The 18,658-nt window shown below is 38.9% G+C and overlaps 1 protein-coding gene and 1 long non-coding RNA gene across 3 annotated transcripts in view; one reads left to right on the top strand and one right to left on the bottom strand.

Annotated features, from left to right (window-relative positions):
* zgc:165604 (uncharacterized protein LOC792578 homolog) overlaps positions 1-18,658 on the bottom strand; it is a 100,437-nt gene that overhangs the window by 47,572 nt on the left and 34,207 nt on the right. The gene's annotated exons all lie outside the window — the stretch shown is intronic.
* Positions 8,823-18,132, top strand: LOC120539175. Its single transcript, XR_005635565.1, has 4 exons — positions 8,823-8,997; positions 14,870-14,955; positions 17,234-17,390; positions 17,913-18,132. It is a non-coding gene; the product is annotated as an uncharacterized LOC120539175 (long non-coding RNA).

Here is an 18,658-nt window from a genome sequence, read left to right as displayed (position 1 = left end):
GTGATATAACAGACACACAAATTATCCTGAGCACCTGGACACAGAGGTAAACTGAAAGAAAGGGCAGAATGTTAAGTTAAATTAAAAGCCTTCTTAAATAGATGAGTTTTAAGTTGTTTTTTAAAAGAATGAATGGAGTCGACTGATCTAATTAATTTCTGGATGTCATTCCAGTCTGGGTGCTATGGAGTTGAAGGCCCTGTCACCCACAGAGTGCAGGTTAGTGTGAGGCACAACAAGAGTACCAGAATCAGAGGACCTTAGTAGGCGAACAGGAGCGTAGTGATGGAGAAGGTCACTGATGTAGTCCGGCACAAGGCCATTTAAAGCTTTTTAGGTTATTAATATAATTTTATATTCAATCCTGTAAGACACAGGGAGGCAGTGAAGGTGAAGCAGGATGGGTGTGATGTGCTCACTGTTGCTGGTTTGTGTAAGGACTCTTGCAGCAGAGGTTTGAATCAACTGGAGCTGTGATATAAGATTAGAAGGGGCACCTGCCAGCAGCGAGTTACAATAAAAGCATGGACAAGTTTCTCAGCAATAGAAAAGGAGAGGAATGAGCAAACATGGAATATGTTGTGGAGGTGAAAGTAAGAAAGTTTCTTAATGTGGTTTATGTGGCAGAATAAAAAAGGGAGGAATCAAAAATGACACCAAGATTCCTTGCATCAGACGAAGGTCTGATGAGATCGCCATCAAGAATGACTGAAAAGGAGCTCATTTTCTTAAGTAGCGCTTTAGTGCCAATTTGCAGGAGTTCAGTTTTGTTGCAATTTAATTTTAAAAAGTTCTGCTCCATTCAGGTTTAATTTCACTGAGGCAAGTTGTGAGCTGAGAAAACTCTGATGAAGTTGCACTTTTAACATTGAAATAGAGTTGAGTGTCATCTGCATAAAAATGATAACCCTGTCCATAGCTACAAATAATATGGCCAAGGGGAAGCATATAAATACAGAAGAGAAGAGGGCCGAGGACAGAGCCCTGAGGAACTCCTTGTGTGACTGGCGCTGTGCTGGATCTGCTATTGCCAAGACTAACAAACTCTTGCCTTTCAGTCAGATAGGACTTGAACCACTGAAGGGCAGTGCCGGAGATACCCAGCATGTTCTCCATTCTGGACAGTAGAATGTCATGTCTAACAGTATTAATATGCTGGTTTGTCGAGAGTCTGCTACCATAAGCAAATCATTGGTTACCCGTTTCACAGCTGTGCCATGCCCTGAAACCCGACTGAAAGGGTTCCATCAAATTATTAGAGGTTAAGTAATTGGTGAGCTGGGAGCCTACAACACGCTCAAGAACTTTTGACAGAAAAGGCAAGTGGGAAATAGGCCGAAAATTGTTAAGATCTTCACCATCAAGGCCAGACTTTTTTAACATGGGGGTTACAGAAGCAATTTTAAAAGTGGCTGGCACAAACCCAGTGTCGAGGGATGTATCGATTATTGTCATAACAATTGGGATTATGGCATGAAGGCAGGATTTAAGAAGTGTGGTGGGGATGGGGTCCAGTACACAAGTAGTTGGCCTCAACTTACAAAGCAGGTCATTAAAAAATGGCGATGTGACTGGTGAAAATTTAGAAAAGGAGCTGGATGGAGTGGGAAGACAGGGATGGATATAAATGGATGATGGATTTATGTTAGATGAATTCTTTAGATCTTTAATTCTACTGCGGAAAAAGTGGAGGAATTTTCCACAGACTTCAGTAGAGGAGGTAATTGGGTCAGATGCAGGTTGAAGTAATTTATTAACTACAGAGAACAAAACCCTTGGGTTATCATGGCCACTTTCTATTATTCTGTCATAATGTGTGTTCTTGGCTGCAGTTAGTGCGTCCATGTAAGCCCTTTGATGGTCAGAGAAAGCCTGAATGTGAACAGTGAGGCCAGTCTTACATGACATTCTCTCAAGGCATCGGCCAGTTGCTTTCATAAATTGTAGCTCTGAATTATACCACGAAGTTGAACACTTAAAGGAAACCTCCTTATGTTTTAAAGGAGCTCTTTAATCGAGTGCTGAATGAAGGGCTGAGTTATAGTGGTCAACAAGACAATCTAGTGTTGATGGAATAGGTGAAGACAAAAAAAAAATCAGAAATGGATCCAGCAAGAACAGAGGGACCTATTTTTAAGGTTTTGGAAAGAAATTTGATTTTTACAGGTAAGAGGAGGGAGAGGTAATGAGACAGTGAAAAGCAAAGCTTTATGGTCAGAGAGTCCCAAATCACTGTTATAAGTGTTGCCGACAGATAATCCAGATGTGCAGATCATGTCCAGTATATGAGCACCAGAGTGGGTGGGAAAATCAACATGTTGTGTCAAGTCAAAGCAATCCAGTAAGGATAGGAATTCATTTCTCAGTTTACATGTAGTAATGTCAATATGGATGTTGAAATCGCCAAGAAGAATGACTCTCTGGGAAAGTGAACTTAAGTGGGTTAATAGTTCAGTCAGATCAGATAAAAAAGATGCATTGTATTTCGGGGGACGATAGACAAGAATAAGTAAGACAGGACCATACCATATTTTGTTATTAGCTTAAGAGCCAGACACTCGAAAGACAATGGACTGTCAATGGGGATATTTTTGATGTTTAACTTTGATCTAGCAATTACTGCGACTCCTCCACCTTGTCTTGAGCTGTGAGGCTCCGTGAAATGAATGTATCCGGGTGGGGTCACCTCTGTGACAGATGTAAAATTATTTGTTTTTTTCCAAGTTTCTATTAATCATAGCAAGCAAGTCTGTAATGAATTCTGATAGCACCAGTGCTTTGCCATTAAGAGATCTTGAGTTAAACAATGCAATATTAGTCGATGTGGGTTCATTGTGCACAGATCCATGACCAGAGTTTGTTTTAACATATTGCAGATTTGGCACACTGACACTCCTATTTCCAAAGCTATGAGTAGGACGGAATATTCGTGAGCAAATGCTGCCGGTGAACTTTTCAATCGCAGCCCAGTTGTGGTGGTGACCTGACCCGCGATGTAAATATACTATACTATAAATATACTATAAAAAGTTGAATGCATTTCTACACTTTATAGAAACATTAAAATACTTCTGTCAAAAGGTAATATTCCAGTCTCCATGAAAACCAACATACTGAACAGGTGGTACATGAGAGACAAATAACTGTAACCCCACAGCAAGCAAACAATTTATTGGATCGGCACATACTGCATCTAGTAAAATCCCTACAATTAAAATAAAAGCTGTTATGCATCATGGCATGGACTCACAACGTTGTCAGATGGCATTCTGTGGCAAATGCAACCAAGCATTACACATTTGATGCTTCATTTAGATAATAGTTTGCTGGTGGTATGGAATGAGAAGCGTGCTGAGGTCATATAGGCATCTCCAGAAGGTGGAAGCTATCATGAGACGGCATCAAAAATGAAAGTGCATTTAAGAAGAATGAATAGAAAAGAATTTTTAATATAAAATAATTCACTACCTAAGACAAAGAACTCTTCTAATTCTAATGTACCTGGGTTACCAGACAAGCAGCTTAAGAGAAGAGAACTTAATCAGCTGGATGAAGACGTGTATGGAACTCACCAGAGACTCAATTATTTATGTTATTATTGAGCTCTCACTGCGCTACACTATAGTTACAAAAGGAACACTAAAGATTAGTGAAAAAAAAAGCAGTGAGGCGCTCATTAGTGCATTTCATTTCTTATATTTTGAATTTACATAATCTTTATTTTTTAAATTTATTTTATATATTATAACAACAGGATAGCAGATGGAATGATTATATTAATATATCCATTTTCTGACCAGCTCTTTCCAGAACATGGTCACAGAAAGCCAAAGGAAAACAAAGTCTGAATGTGACATCAGACCATTGCAGGGCTCACTCACAAATAGTGTTACCTGTCAACCCAAGATCCAGTCGTTGAGACATCAAGCAATGACTGCACAGGCAATGAAACCCAAGCCAGCATGGGTGAAATGTCATCAAGTGAGCTCTTAATTTTAAATCATTTTCACATATTCTCAACACCTGAAAGTAAACTTTAAATCCACTGAGTTTTGATAATAAAGCCAACTGTACACAAACAGTAAACTGCTGTAATTCCCAGGAAACCAGGAACGGCCAAGTTCGCATATATAGCGTGTAAAAGTGTAAAAATCGATCAAGAAATAACGGAGTTATAGTTGAAAACTGAAGACTTCATTGACGTCTGTCAGACAACAGCTTTGAACAGCAACTTGAAATTGCTGTTGCATCCTCATTATCTGTGCCAAGAAACTGGATGCATCAGTAACAGCTGAAATGGCGGTGTTTCACAGTAACGGCAAGCGCAGGCGTTGTTTAGAACACGTGTATCTGTATCTGATGGCTGTGCTGCCTACTTCAGTGGAAGCAAAACGTGCTTTCTCAGCAGCTGGCGTACTCTGCACGAACTACTCTCTTGCCTGGACGACAGCATGCTGGACAAGTTATGCTTTCTATACTCTTATAACCGCAACTAACTAGATCAGGGGTGCCCACAGTTTTTCGGCTTGCAAACTACTTTTAAAATAACCAGGTCGAAATGATCTACCTACATTAAAAAGTATATATATTCGCCTCTAGCGCTGACATCCGAGGTTCGATTTGCGAGAGCGGGTGCAGTGAGTGTATACGCCTGATGAGCCCAGAATTCAGGCGAAACACGTGTTGCGTACTCTTTGCATTATTTGACAGTAAAACTATTTCAACCATATATATATATATATATATATATATATATATATATATATATATATATATATATATAGTGTCAAGGATGCCAGGAGACCACGACCCGGCCGGGACGCCTTGGAGGACCGGAAGTGGGCGTGTGCCCATCTGGGATCACGTGGGGCCACCTTCCTGGTTGCTTTGGGGCCACGGGTTCAGGGCATGGAAGCCCCACCCTGTAGGGGCCCGTGGTCACCGCCAGGAGGCGCCCAATGCCTTGGGGACCCTGGACCTCAGCACCTCTGGCACACCAGGAAGTGCTGGGGGGAAGTGAAGCAGGGAAACCCGGAGAGCTTCTGGGAGAACAACCGGCACTTCCGCCACACGGGAGTGTGTCAGCTAGAGATTGCCGGGGAGCACCTGGAAGCAGGACGAGGCATGAGAGAGGTGTGGAGGCGGCCCGAAGAAGAGGCATTTGTGGCCAGGACTCTGTGTGTTTGGGGTATTGTGCACGATTCACGAGTAATTCACCAAAATTGTTGTAAATAGTTGTAAATAAAAGTGTGGTGGTTGAAAAACAACATGTCCGCCTGTTTGTGTCCGGGTTGGCTCCACTATATATATATATATATATATATATATATATATATATATATATATATATATATATATATATATATATATATACACTGAGTATACTTTATACATAAAATATATGTTGTCATACCTTGCATAACTGAATAACCTTTACGGCACAATAACAATTCAATACATTTATGGTCACTACAGTATTTAGATTTAATAATCTTAATGTGGGAAAAGGCTGACTCGCATAAATAAGTAGAGCCGAATAATGCAGTCAAGGAGTTTTTGAATTCAGCCGAGTGAAAAATGACGGCTGTCCGGTTAACTGCGATTTTAGTTTCCTCTCTTTTCTCTTTCCCAGATCGCTTTTCAGAAGGAAGTCAGTTTCGTAGTTTTTATGAACAGTTCGAAAGTGCCTTTACACATTTTCCTTCTTTGGAATAGCAATGATAGATTGACAGATCAGACAAACGCACTTCGATTGTGACATTGTGAGAGAAAAAAATCCTCTTCTAATTAGACATAAAGCCCATACCCTCCCCAAACATTTTTTTTAAAATCTGAGAGTGCCAATAAGTTAGCAATATCAGAAAGTCAAGTGCACCGCAGCGGCCCATTTATTTTTATTTTTTGTTCCGACTGCCAAAATGGAAGATTAAGATGTTTAAAACTAAAGGAAAATAAGGAGGACTTTTATAAGAAAGTGACAGAGATTTTTCGTGGAGAAAGACAGGTACATGGACTTCATTTACAAACAAAGGTAAGACCATAAATGGTTTTCAATTTTATAAAAAATTGGGATCAGACTAAGAAAAAAAAAATTATTTTGACCTTAAATAAAATATTCTTTTGTTTTTCTTGTTATCCTTTTGTTGAACTGTCTGTATTAAAATTGATTAAAGCATCAGAATTAAAAGATTTCAAAAGCAACAAAATAATTCAATTAAGGTAAAATTTTTTTTTGTACACCACTCTATACTTTCATTTGTATTGAATGAGTATGAATTGAGGAATTAAAACGGCAAATTTAGAACACATGGAGGCTGCAGAGCAAATGCAATCTCTCCTCTGTCTCTTGCTGCTATAAATGTATCGTTCTTTCTAAATATGAACCTTATTTTTGTGTGTAAAGAATGCTGATGAGATAAGAAACATAACAGTCAATGTGCTTGCTGGCTGCCAAATGAATAGTGAATAAGCTACTCTTCTGGGTTCATATATTTGTAAATCTGACTCTGAAGGAGTCCATGCCTCACCATCCATGAACCTCACCACACGTCACTGGTCTCCAGAGTTTCTTTGTCAATGCAGATGCATGGCTTAGCCCACTTTAATTATTTTCTTTGATTTTTGGTATATTAACAACGATAAGCTAAGTCGGTCAGAATGTGCCCTGACACTCTAGGATCCCAATGCTAATGCTTTAGTGTGTCTCCACATTCTTCCTTGAAAGTAATGTTTGCTTCTCATGTGCAACTTCCACTCTGCCATAAGAATAATGTAATATGTGAACAATATTGTGCATCACTGGTTCATCACATCCTGTGATGTTTTTAAAGCAATGCTGCCTGGTACTAATTATGTTAATAGCAAGAAATGATGGAAATGAAGGGATTATTTGTTAAGACTGCTGTTGAGCAGAATTATGGCACAGGGGTCAGTGCTGCTGCCTCAGAGCTGCCGGATCCAAGGTTAATGTCTTGATTCAGTCGCTGTCTGTGTGGAGCCATGCTCAGATGGGTTTCTTCCACATCACAAAGATTAGTTTGAGTGGCAACTTTCCATTTCCTCTGTGTGAGTTAGTGAGTGAGATGCCCTGTGATAGGATGGACTGGCACCCTCTTCAGGGCTGATTCTTGCCTTGTCCTCAATACTGGCAAAAGAGAGTCATTAGCCTGCTGTGATCCTGAACTGAGGTAAGCAGGGTTGAAAAATAGATGGTTGGTTTACTCTTTAAGAAAATTCACTGAAACATTTTGTTAATTGGTTGAATGAAAAACATTAAAGTTATAGGTAAGGACTTCGGGGAACTCCAGCCATACTCAGTAGTAAATGGGGAACAGCATGAGTATTTAAAAATTCAACAGTGAGGATGTAAAAATGTAATAAACAATACTGATAAAATTGCATATGACACTAAATAAGGTGTCTTAATGAATAACCTAAACTAGGCAAAATCCCTGCATGTAGACATGGGCAAAGCTAAAATTTAGATGTATATCAGACAAATTTAACTTTAATGGAAGTAACTTGAAGATTTTGCATATACAGTTGGAAGTTAACAACATTTGGTGTAATTGCACATTGGGGAACGTACAAAAACACTTGTGCAAAGCAGACAATTAAAAAAGCTCAGGGGGACCTGCATCGTACAGAGCAATGTGCTAAGTAGGAATCAATGGAGAATACAGTTAAGTTATAAGTCACCCTTGTTATTCTGCAGGAAGGTGAAAACTGGCGGGCCACAAATGGACTACAAGGTGAATGTGTGTGTCAAAACAAAACCAAGGTGAACACCGGTAGTTCAAAAACACGAGTGTCTTAGCCAAAGTCCATAAACAGAAATTGTAGTCAAAAATCAAAATAAGAAGCAAATATGCAACAAGAAATCTTGGGCATCAAGGGCATTTGCAAAAGGCTTAGAGAATGTATTCCCAAGCTTGGATGTCATCTAATATGCAGTGCCAGTTTAAAAAGCGTGATGTGACATCACAACAAAAGACTGAGGCATCAGTGATGGAAAATTGCATCATAGTAACAAAAAACAGATATACTCTAGCAAAAACCAGCAGCGTCTCTTCTATTTAATTTTAAAAAGTCATTCAGAAATGTATAGTAATAATCTACAGGCCAAATCTTAGCATTAATAATTAATTATATTGATTAATTAGTTAGAACAAAATAAAATTATATGGATTTCAAGGCCAAAAGAACGCCTGCAGCCCTCTCTGGGCATTCTGTAATACTTAAATGTGAAATGAGTCGTTCAAATCAATCTCTGGAAACTAGCAGACAGCTGTTGTATTGAGTTACTCAAACAGAAAGTGTGAAAATGCAGAATGAATTACATAAATACATATTAAGTACAAACACTCCACCATAAAGGCTATGTTGTGTTTGCAATCTCTAAGTCAACAGTTCTACATAATATACATTTTAAAAACTTTTAAATAAATATCAACTTTAAATTAGCATGTACATTACTTGTAGGTAGGCTATAGCTTAAACAGCTAACTATTGCCTGCTCTATTTTAATTCATTTTTTTTCCTAATGCAAACCTTTGTCTTACTCAAAAATATTGTTTGAATAAAAGATAAAACATGATAGTACTCTAATCAATATTTACAGGTGACGCTTTATTAAAAGCAGACAATGAAAAATCACGTCGAGTTAGCTGGAGGACTCTCTCTGCACTGAAATGAAAATGAACGGCTGCCAATCTGAACTTTCCGCCTAACTCCACGTGAACGCGCTTAAGTCTGGGCTTAAAAATGGTCAGCAGAGGGCGCCAATGTAAAGCGAAATTTAAACTGGCAGGGCCAAAGAAGAAGGAGTTAAATGCTATCAGTGGAAGCAAATGAAGACGACGCGATGTACTGAAAGAAGAGTTCAAAATTATGAAAGGAATTAGTTGTGGGGAACAGGAATAGGAGGGGAGTGCGAGACGTTACTTTAACATCCTTTCTTCAACAATAACATGGGACATGGAGGAAAGCTGATTAAAGGTAACTTGTACATGTTCTACCATATATTTCTTCACCTTTTCAATTTCCAGCAAAATTTCTCTGATTTCTCTCTGATTCTCTGACCTTGTTAATATTTTTCCTTCTTCTTTTTTTGAGGGTGTTAAGCAAAGTAAAAGTTCAAGTTCATTTACAGTTCATTGTAGCATGGTTGAACATCCTGTAGACAAGGCTTTTAAATATAGCACGATGAAGGCCCAAAATGGTGATTGCACATTTCATAACATATTTGTATCATCAATATGCTCATTCTCTAGCTGTATAACTCATTTAATCCTTTGGTTGCCAGCACTTTCACTTCTGAGGAATCCTGTAATCACCCAACAATATCTAATGGTGGGACCTGTGCAAAGTGTTTTCCCTCGTGCAGGTGGCATTTGTTTGTGCTTCATTTCTACATAGCTGAAGACAACACAATTAAAACGTAGCCCTGTTCAGGGCCACTCTTCAGCACATATTACATGTTGTGAGTTTGTAAAGCCATTTCTACAGCACATTCATGTATAAAAGTAAGTCTGGTCCATGTACTCCACCATGTCTGTTGCTTTTAATGCATTCAGATCCTTGTACATATCCCATTTAAGGGTCATTTAATATGGAAAAAGGGTTGGAACTTCCAATGTGCTGGGAATCTCTCTTGGTTAAAAAGGGTAGCCTGACCAAACAAGTGCCTCACTTAATGTGTGCCACTGCTGATGGAATGAGTGTTCAGACAGGAATAAATTTAAACAAGCATAGAAAGAACTTACCAAACTTAATAAATCAGATATTCTCCTAGGGTGGCATAGTGGTTACAGCAATTGCTTCAAAACTCCAGAGTCCATGAGTTCAAGTCTAAGCCTGATCCTTGGCAGTGTGGAGTTTACATCTTTTCCTTGTGTTTCTGTAGTGACAGGTGCTTCTGTTCTTTCCTACTTCTTAAAGACAATTTCCAACCCTAAATTGGTCCCATCTGAGTGAACAGTTCAGCATGTCCTGCGATGTATTGGCAGCCCATCTTAGGTCATTTCTCATTTTTTTGCTTAAAGCTGCCAAAATAGGCATCAGCTCATAGTAAGTCTAAACTGGAGAAGCAGGGTAGACAATGAATGGTTATTTCCCTTCCGAACTTTGTTAATAAAAGTCAGAGTAGTGTACATTTATAATGGTCGTTGTTGGACACAATACACATTGATGTCAGGAGCAAAACAACCAGGACCTTTGTGCTGGCTCCCCTTCAAGAAAAGCTAAACCACAGGACTTCAGGACAGCATGCCACTTTGTAACACCCAGCTGGCAAGGCAAACTCAGGCTGGAGCACAGCACAGGACAAGCCAATGTGAAAAAAGGCATGATGATAAAATAAAGAAAATGTTTTATTATGCAAGTCCATAATCCCAATGAAAAAAGGCAGATGTTACAATACAAAATGGAAGGCATAGACAAAAGTACAATGCAGTTGTATTTGCCCCTTTTGTGATTTCCTGTTTTTTGTATACTCATAATACTTGTTTCTGATCTCCAAGCAAAGTTAGTATAATATAAAAGTTCACTTGCCACTTTAGCAGCAACAACTTCAATTAAACGCTTCTGGTAACAGGAGATCAGACTTTACTATCTCCATGGAGAAATTTTGGCCTACTTTTCTCTACAGAATTGTTCTAATTCAGCCACATTGGAGGCTGGTGAGCCATGGACTGCCCATTGAGGTTTCAGTGTAAAACCTTCATTTTGCTTTTGACCCAACAAGACAAACGTCAGTAAACTGGAGGACTTTGCAATGCTAGAATTAAGGTCCATATTAGGGTTCATCTTTTATTCTCAGTGTGTCTCCCATCATATGACATAAGCATAATTGATGCTGTACAGAAACAGATACTGATGGGAAGAGCCGGGGTGAAAGGGAGGTCTAAGGTTGGACAACCAACACACTCTGGGTAATTGGAAGGTGACTGTTTGTAACATCCTGTTAACATATAGTCAGTCTAGTTGGTGGTGCCACAGTAGGTGGCATTGCTACCTGATAGGTCCGGTACCCTGGATTTGAATTTCATGCTTGTAAGTCATTAGAACATTACAAAATTATTGAGGAGAACAGGTCACTCTGTCCAGCATGCTTGCTCATCATCCCATTAAACTCCATCCATTATCCAACCTGCTATAGCCTAACAGGGTCACCGGGGCCTATTGGAGCCAATCCCAGCCAACATAGGGCGCAAGGCAGAAAACAAACCTCGGGCAGGGCACCAGCCCACCACAGGGTGCACATACACACCAAGCACACACTAGAGACAATGTAGAATCACCAATGCACCTAACCTGCATGTCTTTGGACTGTGGGAGGAAACCCACGCAGACACGGGGAGAACATGCAAACTCCACGCAGGGACGACCCAGGAAGCAAACCCGGGTCTCCTAACTGCGAGGCAGCAACGCTACCCACTGTGCCACCGTGCCGCCCATTCCCATTAACCTAGATTGTCTAAAATAATGTTGAGGCCCCTAAAGTCCTACACAACACAACTTGATAACTTACTGCATGTGTATAGTTCTGTGTATGAAGAAAAACTTTCTAATATTTGTGCAAAATCAACCTTTAACAAGTTTCCAACTGTGTCCCCATGTTGCTGATGAACTCTTTTTAAAGTAACAGTCTCGACCCACTGTACTAATTCTCTTCATAATTTTAAACACTTGAATCATGTATCCTTTTAATCTCCTTTTACTGACACTGAAAAGTCTCAGCTCTTTTAATTTTTCCTCATTACTCAACCCCTGAAGTCCTGGAATCATCCTAGTTGCTTTTCTCTGGACTTTTTCCAGCACTTATGTCTTTTGTTGTAATATACAGACTAATACTGCACACAGTACTCCAGGTGAGGTCTAACCAGTGCTTTGTAAAGCTTCAGCATATCCTCCATGGACGTGTACTTTACATATCTTGCTATATAATCTAACATTGTGTCAGCCTTCTCAATTGATTATGAATGTAGATAGTGAGATGTTCACTACAACTCCATGGTCCTCATAAGGAGTATTTTTAAGTTTCTGACCTCTCATCGCATATTCAAATGTAACATTTCTGCATCCTACATGTAACAGAACACCATATGTCATCCATACTGTATATTCTAACTGTGTTCATGAACGCTTTCCTCTCATATCCTCAAAGGTTTTCAGGTTAAGTGCTGATACCAGATGGTTGATGTGGGTGAGTGCCTGGCCGAGTGATTCAATGGACTGACACATTATCCACAGCTGCTTCCTGTTTCCTGCCTTGTACTTAGTATTGCTGGGGCTGGTTACAGCCCCCTGCTACTCTAAATGAGAATTATTAGGTTCAGGAATGTTATGTTCAGTATAGTCAGTATCATGTAACCCAATTGTGTATGCCACCTGAAATTGGAAAAGAACTGAAGAGTGGGATGCTGTACTCTGAACCTTTATTAAACTGCTAAGGAAAGAAGAGGTAGTCCTGCCCATAATATTAACTATTTGAGTAACAATTAATTTGCACCATAATTCATGACATCTCCATGTAAAGTGCTTTAGTTTCAACTGGCACCAATATTCAGCATCTGCAATCTGTCTTTAAATGCATGCTTCTGTAGGCTTGTTGCCAATTTTTTCGACTCAAAAGCAGGTTGCTGCCTTGTTTCTTTCATAAGTGTAGCTCATTAAAATTTCTGTTCAAGCAAACTGCGATTTTAACTGACAAAATGTGTCAGTGCCTGAAAGCCCACTTACAACTGAAAGTGATGGCACAGCGGGCCAGGAAGACCAGGTTTGCAGAACACAAGTCTATTGTGCCAGGACACATGCAGAACAGAGCTATGGAAGCAGGAAGGTTTTATTATTTTAAAGAAAAAAAAATGGAAAAGCAACAAGTTTTAATAGCCATCCAAAAAGGGAAAAAAGGGTGAGGGAACAAGTGCCCAATTTGACAGCACTAGTACTAGCAGGGCAGAGGGAAGAAACTAGGTGCATTCCAGGACTTATCAATATGTCATTCTCTGACAGACTCAGAGAAGTAAACCTGTTTAGTCTTGAGGAGAGGAGAGTGTGTGGGCTACCTAGTCCAGGTATTAAAAATCCTCAAAGGAATTGATAAAATAGATTCAACATAAGGATGATTCACATACTCAAGGACACCAGTGGAAATCCATCCTATATTTCAGAATGTCTTTCACCTTAAACTCCAAACCGTAACCTCAGATCTTCAAATGATTGTCTGCTTATAATTTCAAGAGGTAAACTTAAAAGAAGTGTTAAGGCAGCCTTTTGCTGTTATGCACCTAAAATCTGGAATAGCTTACCAATAGAAATTCGCCAGGCTAATACAGTGGAGCACTTTAAAAAAACTGCTAAAAACAAATTATTTTAACATGGCTTTCTCATAGTTTCATTTTAGTTTAACCCTGATATTCTGTATATATGCATATAATTATCATTATCATTCTTGGTGGCTCCAAAATCCATACTAACCCATACTTTCTCTGATATTCTCTTTCTGGTTTTCTGTGGTGGTGATCTGCCTGATCAAAGCACCATACTGTCACTCCATTGAGTGGTCCACATGACCATCATCGTCTAATTCTTTCACGTGAAGCCTGAAAACCATAAGGACTGATTGAGATCATTGATGTTAGGTAGAATGCCTAAAGCAAGCTGGACGGTCTCGTGGCCTCGGAACCCCTGCAGACCTTACTTTTATTCCATGTTAATTAGTATTGCCTAATTTTATTTACATATTTTCTTTTTTCTCTTTCTTCATCCTGTAAAGCACTTTCAGATACATTTTTGCATGAACATTTGCTACATAAATAAATGTTGTTGTTATTGTTGAAGGGTATTTAAAAATGAAGCCAGGAAGCACTTCTTTATGCAAAGAGTTGTTGGACTCTGAAACAAACTGCTGAGACATGTAGTTGAAGCAGACACCTTGACAACCTTTAAAAAGATCTGGTTGAGATACTGGGAGAGCTTAGGTATTAGCTAAGCAAACAGGCTTAATGTACTGAATGGTCTCCTCTTGTCTGTCAAATTTTTTACTGTCTAATGTTTAGTGCTACCTACAACCGAGCAGTTGCCCAAAGGCAATGCGGTCTTGAATGATAGGAACAGCATAGTGAGTCAGCAAGCTGAAATGAACTACCAAGGATTGTTACAATCTACCTATCCTTTACACTCAGTTCATTGTTCTTGCTTACCAACAAAATTATTTTGTGGATAAATTAACACCCTGTATGTTTAACAACAAGGTTACCCCATCATCAGCAATGTCAGCACCCTCTTAAGACTTAGTGATTAGTCTCCATGTTCCTCCCTCTTTGCTTTTGAAATAAGAGCCAAGGCCTGGCCACAAGCCACTGCTCACTGGCAACAGTTAGTTTCCATGGTTACCATGTCAGGAGAATTAAAATGCATTTTACTGGCTCTTTTCATTATGATATTGTAAAGAACTGATGGGGAGAGTTAAAGCACACTCATCAACTCATATGTACAAGTCTAGAGAGAGAGAGAGAGTGAGACAACAAGTGTGAGAGAGAGAGTGAGAAAGAGAGGGAACAATCATTGAATTCAAAACAGACCGGACTATCTGCACAGGTCCATGTGTTGCTGTTATGAGGTTGAAAATCAAATGTTGCGATCTCCTGCACATCTTAGAAATTTATATACAAGTTATTTGATCCTGAAAGCTTCTTCTATTGATTTTAAAATTGTCTTTATTACTTTTACGTCAGACTAAGTACAATACTTAAGCAAATGATTTTTGGTATAAAAGTGAAAAATTGCGAGTTTCATATTAGTGGGTAATAATGCAAAACTACATGTTTTTAGACTCTTTCTCTTCCTTTTTAATGTATGTTATTAGAAAAGCTCCCTCAACTGGAATTTGAGAGGTGATACCCTGAACACTGAACACTAGGACAGCCATCAGTATGAACAAAACTGTAACAGGTGGGTACTTTGGTTTGCTCCCATAATCCCAAAAATGTGCCCATCACATTAGCTGTAGCCTCTAAACTGGCCTGATAAGCGAGTGGAAGTTTGTGTGAGTGCAAAAGAATGGCATCCCATTTGGGATCACTTCCTATTCTATGCCCACCATTGATGGAACAGCATAGGGTTTTCTTGACAGGCTCCAGGGTTGCTAATGAACAGACATTTTTGCTTCTTTCTGTCACCACTCAGCACTGCCAGAGCCATCTCCCCAGGCAGCTACTGCAGACAATGTGCACTTTCTTTGTAGCTCGCCCACTTAGGTTTGCCATTTTTGACTTGATGCTTGCAACATACAGACTCTCACTTTGTCGTATGCTTTTGAATCTTGATACTTTTACTTCTGTTATACTTATTACATTTATATTTTAGCATATCAGAAATATTCACAGAGTTATAAATAGCTGCTAAGCTAAAATGTCTGCAGTAAATTGCCTTTCAACTCTCATCTTGATACCTCCAGATCCCCAGGGAATCCATAAGTTCTAGTAAAGATGATCAGCTGTATTTCATAGTCCCAGTTTTTGCAGATTGGACTGATGTTTGAGATAATTGTCAGCATTTCCTTCTTGTACTCTCATCACAAGCATTTTCTGGCTTGCTGAACCAAAACCAGTGCCTATGGTGTGTGTGTGTCCTGCACACTTTGCCTGCTGAGTGCTTTGACTCTCCTTTAAAAGAATCATAATACTGCATCTGAAAATATCAAATCATCCTGACAGTAAGCTGATGCATAGGTCTGTATGCCACTTCTGGTTAAATCTTCCCTATTGTCAGTCTTGTTAGAAAATAATGGAGTTTTGTATTTCTTAAACGATTAACCTGCAAACCTATTTAAGAAGAGCGGCAGACCACGCTGATTTAAGTGCAAAGTTTATAGGTGAGCCGACTCTCAGTCACAGACCATTAGCTGGCCTTAGTTATTAAAGCCAGTGACTTTTTGGTTTGGTATGGCCACCCCATAAAATAGCCACACTCAGGCCATTTGTTAGACCTTTGTACAATCACAAGTTCTAAAACTGTTAATATTTAGTTGAGGGAACAATTTACTGTAATATCAATTTTATTGTAATGGACTATTGAATGGTGTAAACCTCCTGGGATGAAACTGCAGGCAGTGATGTCTAAAAAGTCTGGTGTGTATTTTCCTGCAACATAATATTGACTATTGAGCTGTGCACGTTTTATGAGTCTAGCTGTAATGGACACTAACAGCCAACCAGGTGCCATGTCATTTAAATGGCACGCCAGAAATGTGTTCCCTTAATTAATAACATTATAACTTAAGGGAACACTCAAGAGAAGGATATTTACATGTACATCTCTGAAATGCTGGCTTCTGGCAAATCCTCCTCTAACTCCATTACATTTAGATGCAACATGATCTGACTGTCAAACCATCATAGAGAGACATATATGAAAGGCACTAAATGATAGATAGATAGATAGATAGATAGATAGATTTTAAACACAATTTCACTGGCATACCAAGTTTAAGTAAGAGTCTGTAAATTTGCCAATCTTTGCAATGATGAAAAATTATAAAGACCAGAAGTAGATAAGCTGAAAACAATAAAAAGTTTACAAACCAAAAACTATTTTTAATCTTTAGATAAAGTAAGGAAAATCTGTATCAAGGTGTATCAAGGGTGTGAGAATATATGAGAAGTGACTGTGATGCCATCTGCCGGACTACTGAGAGATTGCACCAGACCATTTCTTGACCCTAACAATGTGACGCTCCAGCGTGACGCGCACGTTCATGGACAGCCGCTGCTGTGTAAATTTATGACTCTCTGCAACAATCCACACCTCCATATAATACCTAACATTAGACTAACACTCATTAATAGTTCAGTCTTTTTCTAATGGCGTTAACGGAACGTTTTTGTAACATTTTGTCGGAAGATATTGCCAACCCAATATGTAACGCTTTCACCTTACGTTTGCCAATTGTTGCATTAAAACGTTTCTATACTGACTGACAATGCGCATGCTCCCAGAAAACGCATGTCAGGTGTCACCAATTACAGTATCCAACGAAACGAAACTGGCCAAAATAAATAAATAAATGGGTTTAAACACTATTTCTGAATTTCAATTTGTGATTAGTGATGGTGCTAACATCATGAGAGCATGATGTGGAGAGGAGGGATTTGAGCAGCCTTTGTTAATTTATGATTAACTGTATGGATTGTTTATGGCCTGATTTAAGTTAATTAATTTATTTGATCAGGTTTCAGCACGGAGTTCCTAAGTGGGCTGAGTGACGTTCCTGTTGCGGCTGAGCAATATGAAGAGGAATGTTACAGAAAACAACGTGTGAGAGTTGTTCAGTGGGGAAGAAGGAAGGACTCATCTACAGATGACGCCCACTTATAAACAGATTGTTAGTAAGTGTGCCTTGTTTAAACTCATTACTGTTTGGTTATTTTAATTGAAAGGTAACCGAGTTAATAGAATGGGTTTGAAGGTGTAAATCAAGTGTTTAACCCTTATAATTAAATTAACATTCAAAAAATTACGAGGGACGACATAACCAGTGAGCTCTGAGAGGTCCTAAAACGTGCACCTTTTCTGAAGCAGCTCTGGTCCCAACAATAGGAAGGTAATAATGATAATAACATATTTCATGTTTTATTGCTGATGCTTCAAAAATAATCCAATTTACGCGTGATTTGCATTGCACTCAATACACCTGCGTAATTCCTCACTGTGACCTATAGATACCGAGTCATAAGTTTTTGCTTCTTTTTTTACTTTCTTCCTTTGTAATCATTCTGGGGTGTGCTTAGGCCATAATCTTTATGTGCTTATATATTTATTTACCTAATCTATTTATTTATTTAAAGAACTTCTGTATAAAAGCCAAATTTCCCCACAGGGACAAATCAAGTTATATCTGTTCTTTGCAGAAGGGCCAAAAGACCACGCATTTGGAATGTGATGACACGAACAACATCGACTGATCTGTTCACTGCCGGGTGTGACTTTCCAGGATTTCCTGTCAGAATACCTTTTTTTTTGACTGGTTTACTCTTTTAAAAATACATTCAGGAACACAGTGTTTATTCAAGGTGTTAGCTGTATCTCACTTGGAAATAGCTGAATTAAAGTTTTTTTGTTGTCTGTGAATTATTTGCTCAAAATGAGTTATAAAGGATACAAGCAATACACTTTGGATACGTTCTTTGAGCGTTACGGTTACATTATAGCCCAACGTTTATAAATAACGTTCTAAGAACTCCAAGTAAACTCCACACCCAAATGTTCCAATAACACTACGTATTATAACATACATCTGGTAACATTAAAACAACGTTCAATTGTCAACTAGGCCACCCCTACGCGTGAACACTGCTATTAGACTAGCCTGGCTCAGCTGACACGGAAAAAACGTTCGCCCCCTAACCGTTACTTAACGTCTCCTTAATCTGTCAGACGAGTTACATTCTTCTTGATCTGGGATTACTAGGTTGTTGTACCGTTTTAACCATTACGGATGTAGTGAGAAATTAAGCAAAATGACACATTTAATTGGCTAACTAAAAAGATTACAATATGCAAGTTTTCGAGGCAGCTTAGACCCTGACCTGAATAAAAGGTGTCATTTTGCTTGATCTGGGATTTAAATTAGTCCATCTATTAGCAAAATCTTTGA

This window comes from Polypterus senegalus, chromosome 11, assembly GCF_016835505.1.
Source record: "Polypterus senegalus isolate Bchr_013 chromosome 11, ASM1683550v1, whole genome shotgun sequence".
NCBI classification, from domain to species: Eukaryota; Metazoa; Chordata; class Cladistia; order Polypteriformes; family Polypteridae; genus Polypterus; species Polypterus senegalus.
The sequence above is the reverse complement of the archived record's forward strand: the minus strand, read 5'-3'. Positions and strand labels throughout refer to the sequence as shown.